Here is a 7,319-nt window from a genome sequence, read left to right as displayed (position 1 = left end):
CCCCTAGCGGCCCTTAGTATTCTTTTAAAAATGAAAGCTAGTGGGGGCAGCTAGGTGGCACAGTGAATAGAGCACCGGCCCTGGATTCAGGAAGACCTGAGTTCAAATCCAGCCTCAGACATATAACACTTACTAGCTGTGTGACCCTGGGCAAGTCACTTAATCCTCATTGCCCAACAAAAAAGAAAAAAAAAGTAAAAATGAAAGCTAGGAAGAATTGCAGGAGCATGAGAAGACTTGGAGGACAGAATGAAGTAAACAGAACCTTGTTTCCCACAGAGGGAATGAATGTGAGTGCTGTAGGATGCACCTGGGAGAAGAGTGAGAAAATGTGCCATGTGCTTTTCACAACCAGGGACTCTTTTGGTCTCTTATCTTTCTAAGAAGCACTGGTGTGCTGGGCAGTCACACATCCCTAGAAACCACTCTTTTCTTGTTTTTGCTTTCTAGTAATCTTGTTCACCTTGTTCAGCCTTTCCCCAACCAATGGGCATTCCTTTCAATTCCACTTTTTTTTTTTGCTTTACCAGAAAAGTAATGCTGTCTATTAGAATTAAAATTCTTACTTTGTCTTTTTGACCTCCTTGGGATCAAAGTACTATCCCAGCATCAATGTGTGTGTGTGTGTGTGTGTTGTGTGTGTGTGTGTGTGTGTGTATAAACAGCATTCTCCAATTGCTTTTTAGAATGGAGGGACCAGGTCTTGGCTCCACCCTCAGTGTGTCTGTGCTCCTCTCTTCCCATGGCCCCTCTGATGGGGATCTTTTCTTCCATCTCTCTTATTTGGGGCCTGGGCAGTTTGCCCACCACAGTAGGACTCTATGCCAGCTGGGGGAGCATGGCCTGGAATTATGTCAATGCCAGTTGAGGTGCCCTCCCCGGCCAGATAAGTTTAATCCAAGCATCATGGTCTGAGCTGAGTGTGCTAACTCACACAGGGAGAGTGAGCCCTGGAGTGTGAGGTGAAGCTTCCAGGCTGTTTGGATTGGAATTTCTCTCATTAGTGCTTTTTTGTCTCTTAGGGGCAGGCAGTACATCTGTGTCCATTCCCACTGACTCCTCTCTCTTCTGTTCTCTATCCCCTGGGTGACAGGCCAGTTGTTCTTCTTGTCACTTTGATCATGAGGCAATCAAGACAGTGGAGTGGGTACAGAAGAAGAAGATTCAGCTCCTCACATTGGGAGTAGGAGGCGATGCCTTGTAAGGAAGCCATCTCCCCTCTTGCAGCCTCAGTTTCCTCCTCTGTAAAATGGAACAAATGATACCTTCACTATTTGACTCATAAGCTTGTAGGGAAAGGGGAGAAGAAGGCCAAAAAGCCTTTCTATGCTAGGCCCATGAGAGCTTCCCTTGCTATTTATTCCACACCTTGGGGCAGTGGGTGGTGGAAAATGACACTGAACCTTTTAACCTGGCACCCCAGAATGCCACCTCTTTGAGGCAGAACCATGAGCTCAAGACCCAACAGGACATTTTATTGCAGCAGAATGGTGCTCGGAAGCCATCACTAATTCTTCAAAGGACACATTTTCAAAATGATTAGTGTGAGTGTTTACGTGTCTCCTCACAGCCAGTGAAATGCCTTCCTAAGCTGAAGCTGTCCAAACCTTCTAAAGCCAGATGCTGTGACTCCTCCTGGACCAGGCCAGGCTAGGCTGCCCAGAAATGGTCCTCCCTGATTATGGAGTGCCCATGTTCAGGGCCTAAAGTCAACCTCGTTCAGACAGACAGGGAGGGAGAACTCTGGGAGGCCATGATCCTTTTGCCATTGGAAGCTCAGGTAGAGCCAAACAGAGCCTCTGTTCTAAGGTCTTGGGCCTTCTGGCAGACTGTCTGGGTTGTAGGGCTCACTGTGGACAATATCTAGAAAGAATGAGGCAACCCTGCATTTACCCCAGGTGCCATCATCCTCTAAGGCTCTAGCTTGGTTGCCTGGCTTGGCACAACTTTGTGCCCTCAGAATATTCCAGTGGATGGTACCTAGCAGCCTTCAGGGTTCCAATAACAGAAGGCCAGATGCCATAGAACTGGCTAGAGAGGGAAAAAAATGCTCTCAGCAATTTAATTTTTATCATTTTTTCAGGGAAGCTGAACATGGTGGCTGTACATGACCTACACCAGGAAGTCTGTAGTAGTTGCAAGCCATTGAAAATCAGCCTTCTGGCTTCCACACTGGCAAGTCACAGTACAATAGTAGGCATGCAGTCTCTTCCCTCTCTGAGACCCAAAATGCTTGGGCCAAATAGCAGGAAGAGGCAGTTAGCCTTGCCAGGGCAGTTCTCTGGGCTGAAAATGGGGGCTTGAGAGGTGATTTTGTCTTCTCCAACATGTGACTATGAAAGAAGGGGCCTGGTTTTTGCATGTGTGGTAGATAGGTAAGGGCCTCGGCAGGAACTGGAGTGGAGTTTGTGTTTATTTTAGGACTCTGGTTTGTTATTGCCTTTTTGGTTCCTTTAGAGTATCCCCTGAAGACAGGAGGTAATGATGCTGGCTTTAATCATTTCTAATGTAAATCAATTTGCCATAGTAAATGTACTAGGGCAGAAATTCGCTCTTGTCCTTTGGAAAGTCTCTGTGATCCCAAGGTTTACTCTGATATTAGTTGTTAGGGCCACCCTTAATTTTTATAGCATTCATGATAGACTAAAGCTTTTCATGAAATAAATGCAATATGGCCTGGCTGAAAACCACGCAGACAAAAACTGATCTGGAAGTTTCTTTGCTTCCCTTGTCTCCACTTTCTACCCAGCAGCTATTATTGTCCCACCTCTGAGCAGGGCCTGCTCTTGCTCTGGGCCTTCCCAGGTTAGATGGGAAAGTGAAGTCTGCCTACATGAAGATGTCACCCAATCCATCACTAGGTCCTTCTTCAGCCCTGGCCTCTTTCTAGTCCTTCTCTCCCTTGCTAGCATTTTGGTTATTTACCTCCATCCGCCATGCACTCCCCTTTCACCCTCACCCTTTAAACATTCTTCATTCACATTGTCTTCCCTTGGTGTCAGCACTGGGCTTGGAGGTGCAAGGTCATTATATGACCCAAATAGCTGTTCTGGGAGAGCTCTGTTGATGACGCTTGAGAAACTGTCAGAATTCAGAATCAGTTGATCATGAGTCCACAGGGCTGGCTCCTGTGCACCTGTTCACTGAGGTCTGAAAAAAGCAACATCAACATGGCATGACAAGATTCTGAACATGGCATTGCTTCAACCATACTGAACATCGCCACTCTGGTCCAGTGTTGGAGAGATGGTCACGTGAGTTCCTAGACATCCCACTAAGATGCATGTGGGGGGGTGTGGCTCACTTGTGGGAATTAGTGACCAACAAGACCCATCTTCAGAGGCCTCCTGTGAGCTTGGGGGGACCAGGAGGGAGCAGGGAGCTGGGGGGAGAGTGCTAGGAGGTGCACTCAGCCCAGCACATAGAAATGTTTGTGCAAAACTGTTTCCTTTTTAACACTGAAACAACAACAACAACAGCAACAAAAACAGTTCTCTCTTTAAACTATCTAGCAAAGACTATGTTGGCTTGTTTGATTCCATGTCCTGCAGAGAACTGAACTAAGTGATGTTTTTTGGTTCTGGACTTTCTCCATCCAGCCAAGATTCCTTTTGAAGAAAGCCTTTGCTCTGGCAGCCAACCTCCAAGGCCCCCATGTTCTGGCAGCAGCAGCTGCTTCCCCGCAAGCACTGTGGGAGTGCTTTGAGTCCCAATGGCTGAAGATCCATGAGCAGGCCTCAGGGATAGATGCTGACCATTGCTCTGATTCTGAGTCTTCAGGTGGCTGTGGACAGCCTCTTGGAGATGATACCAGACTCCAGCAAACAGGTAAGTTTCCAGTCATCACTGCTGTCATTCAGGAGCCCAGAGGGCTTGTCAGCCAACACCACTGAGGTTTTTTGTCCTGCACTTGGCCTGAGCTGCCCAGTGAGCTGTCCTAAGTGCCACAAGAGTGTGAGAAGGTGTCTGTGGGGAGTGTGAACTGTGATTGAATGGGACAAGGTCCATTCTTCCTGATTTCTTCATTGTCAAGGTCAACATTGCACCCATCATGGCCAGTGGTGAAAAGAACCATGAAACGTACCATGGAGAGGGGCATTACCACCTTCTGGAACAGGCTAATGACAGACTGGCTACTAGGCACCCTTTGCAGCTGTCCAATTTGTCATGCCCTTAATACACCAAATTCCTTTTTCTAGAGCTGTGGTTCTGTGGGACTTCTTCTGAGCATAGCAAGGCCTTCACTATTCCCTACACACCCACCCAACATATAATACATAGTCATATACACAACTCTTGGGGGTGAGCAGAGCCTGGCAGGGAGGTTGACTGCCTGACCCTCAAGAGGATGGGGAGTGGAGGGGGCAGCTAGATGCTACAGTAGATAGAGCTCCAGCCTTGGCATCAGGAAGACCTGAGTTCAAATCTGGTCTCAGACATTTGACACTTGCTAGCTGTGTAAACCTGGGCCAGTCACTTAACCCTGATTGCCTCACCAAAAATCCAAAATAAAAGGTGGATAGGGAATGAAACACAAGTTGCTCAGCTGGTGGGCTCTCCTCCATATCAGTGAGGGCCCAGTGGGGCAAGATTGATCCATGGAGGTTGGCTCCCACCTTCTGTCTCTTTTCCAGAGGCCGTAGTGTCCAAAAGAGATTAACCATAGGGAAGGGAGGAGAAGGTCGGGGAGCTGCTTGCTGGTAGAGGGAGGTGGCTGAAGAGGGAAGGAATGTAGGGACCCAGGGGGAGGGGCTAATTGGCATACTTCCCATGGACCCAGACGAGTAAATGCAGGTATACTCAGGGTGACCGTAGTTGCTCAAGATGTGAAGCTCTGCCCTCTGATATGAGACTGTGTTGTTGCCCTGTGGGAAGAGTAGAATGGAGTAAGGAAAGCCTCAGATCCCTTGGTGGACACCTGACCCTGGAGCCCTTCTGTCCCACACTTCCTTCAAAGAACAGTGGCTGAATTAAGCCACAGTGTTATCGCTCAGCTCTCTGGAGTCCCTGCAGCCATTTGTAAAGCAATGACGTCCCCATTGCCTGTGATCTGGCCTTTGAGAACATCAGCCTGCCTGGGTCACTGGGCAATTGCTGTTAGACCACCCCTCCATACGTGAACGTGGAAGGTCTAATTGGACTCCCCAGCTTTATCATAGGCGACTTGCCCCAGGGCCACCCCTCAGCCTGAGAATCTTCATTTAGCCCTTTTGGTCTCTTTTCACAGAGGGCTTCATGGGACACACTAGACAGTGACAAAATGAAAGGTTAAGGTCAACTTTGGAATAGTCGCTGGAGGAAGGAGTCAAACAGAGGACAGGAAATGGAATAGGCTTGTTTAAAGAAACCCAGTACCCAATGGAAAGAACAGAGCCAGAGACCTGGGTGCAAGTCTTCACTCACATTTACTCTGTGTGAGATCCTGGGCAGCTCATTTCCCTCCGAGGCCTCGGTACCCTCATCTGTTCTCTGAGGTCCACTCCAACTCAGATTGATCCTATTTGCACACTAACACAAGTGTTCTGGCTCCACTGACCCACCCCAGAGAATCTGAGTTGTGGTTTCTCTGATCTAGGTTTGTAGCACTCCTTCCCTCTTCTTCCCTTTGCAAGTCAGTTTTGGGCCTTACCTCTCCAACTCAGAAATCTGCTAGAGCACCCTGCTTTCCTGCTCCTGTAAGGAAAGTGTGGACACAATGAGACTGATGAAAACACCAGTGCTGTACTCTGGGGATTCATGATCTCCTCAGGCTGGGCCCTCTGTCTGCTGGGGAGGATCTGAGTATCTGCAAACTGCTGGGCTCCAGAAATCTTGACCTTTCATCCATACTAGACCTTTCAGAGACTGGGCTCCTCTCCTACCATCCCTCCAAGAAGAGGCATCTGAGAAAGACCCAAGCTCAGTTGGGATTAGGCATGAGCCACTTTCCCCAGACTGGTGAGGTCATTTCTCAGTCCCTTGAAGAGAGTTCCCAACTCAGTTCTTAAGTCACATTCTTCTCATTGACAGTCTTATCCCTCCCTAGTCTTCCTGCATGTTTGTGCTAGGCACATGGGGGCACTTCCAGAGAGGAGCTGCAGGAGGGGGCCTAGGTTGCTTGAGGTCAGTAAACTCCATACTCATCCTTCACACAAGGGGGTCCAGGATCATTAGGCAGCTCTGTTAGTAAGTGGCCATCTCTCAGCGAGAGCAGAATATGTCAATCTGAAATGCTCCCAGACATGTATGGAATCCAGCCAGAACCCTGTAGGCAAGTGCCAGGCCCCCTGAGAGCAGCATCAGCCTTTCAAGGATGCTGATTCAGCCAAAAGCAACCTCCCCAAGATACCCACCCCCACTGTCTCTGCTTCCAGAAGCATCTGAGTTTTTGTATTACCTGGCATGCCCGAGGAATCTTCTTTAGCATATGATAAAGACTAGCTGATGTTTTTCCTTGAGGGTGGGCAGAGCTTCCTGGGAAACACAGAGAAGGATACAGGCATTCAACAAAACCCAGAAAACTTGGCAGGCTCTGGCAATCCCAGAGTACTGCTTCACCTCAAGACTTGCCTGCCCCAACCATGGGCCCTGTGAGATCAAACTAAGAGACACTGGTTCTGGCAACCTGGTCCTCTCAGAAGAATAAATGGGCAAATTCTGCTTTCTCCTCACCTTGATGTGGGCAGTGGTGTCCCTTCAGAAGTCCTCCAGGTTGGCTCCCCATCGGCTCACAGGGCCCTACACGAAAGTCAAAATATCTTTGTGGTTCAGGCCTTTCCCACCTCCACTCCCACTAGCTCTTTGCCATAGCTCCAGGTCATCCAGCTTGGTGGCCTCCTTCAGCCAAAGGCTAGAGTATTCGGAAGCCAGCGTCTTCAGTCACCTTCTTAGGGCATGAACCCTGGACAGGACAAGCTGTTCGGCCTTGAAAACAAAAAGGAAAACACACAAAGATGAAAAGTCTCTTAGGAGGAGAAACAAGGAACATGGGATATTAGAGACTTCAACATCTATTAAGCACCTACTCTGTGCCAGGCACAGGGCTGACTTCTGGCAACACCAGGATGAAGAAAGAAACCTTTGTACCCACTGGAACTTCTGCCCTGATGGAGAACACAGGAACATTCCAAACTACCTGGTCTTGAACTCCTGGATGCATATTTCTTCATTTTACATTGATGCTGTGAACACTTTTGCATGCATTTTTGGTCTTCCCCATTAGAAAGTAAGTTCCCTGCCAACAGGAATTGTTTTATTCTTTGTACTCATATGCCCTAGGCTAAGACCTGGCACATAGTAAGTGCTTAATAAATATGTGTGGATTGGAAGAAAGGGTACCA

The 7,319-nt window shown here is 48.3% G+C and overlaps 1 long non-coding RNA gene across 1 annotated transcript; it reads left to right on the top strand.

The window, feature by feature from the left end:
- The first annotated feature begins 3,293 nt into the window (after positions 1 to 3,293).
- On the top strand, positions 3,294 to 4,200 carry LOC144457849 (uncharacterized). Its single transcript, XR_013487402.1, has 2 exons — positions 3,294 to 3,828; positions 4,034 to 4,200. It is a non-coding gene; the product is annotated as an uncharacterized LOC144457849 (long non-coding RNA).
- The last annotated feature ends 3,119 nt before the right edge of the window (positions 4,201 to 7,319 follow it).

The sequence above is a fragment of the Phascolarctos cinereus genome, unplaced genomic scaffold, assembly GCF_003287225.1.
Source record: "Phascolarctos cinereus isolate Bilbo 61053 unplaced genomic scaffold, phaCin_HiC Scaffold_1;HRSCAF=81, whole genome shotgun sequence".
Lineage (NCBI taxonomy): Eukaryota > Metazoa > Chordata > Mammalia > Diprotodontia > Phascolarctidae > Phascolarctos > Phascolarctos cinereus.
Note: the sequence above shows the minus strand (reverse complement) of the source record. Positions and strands in the feature narration are given on the sequence as shown.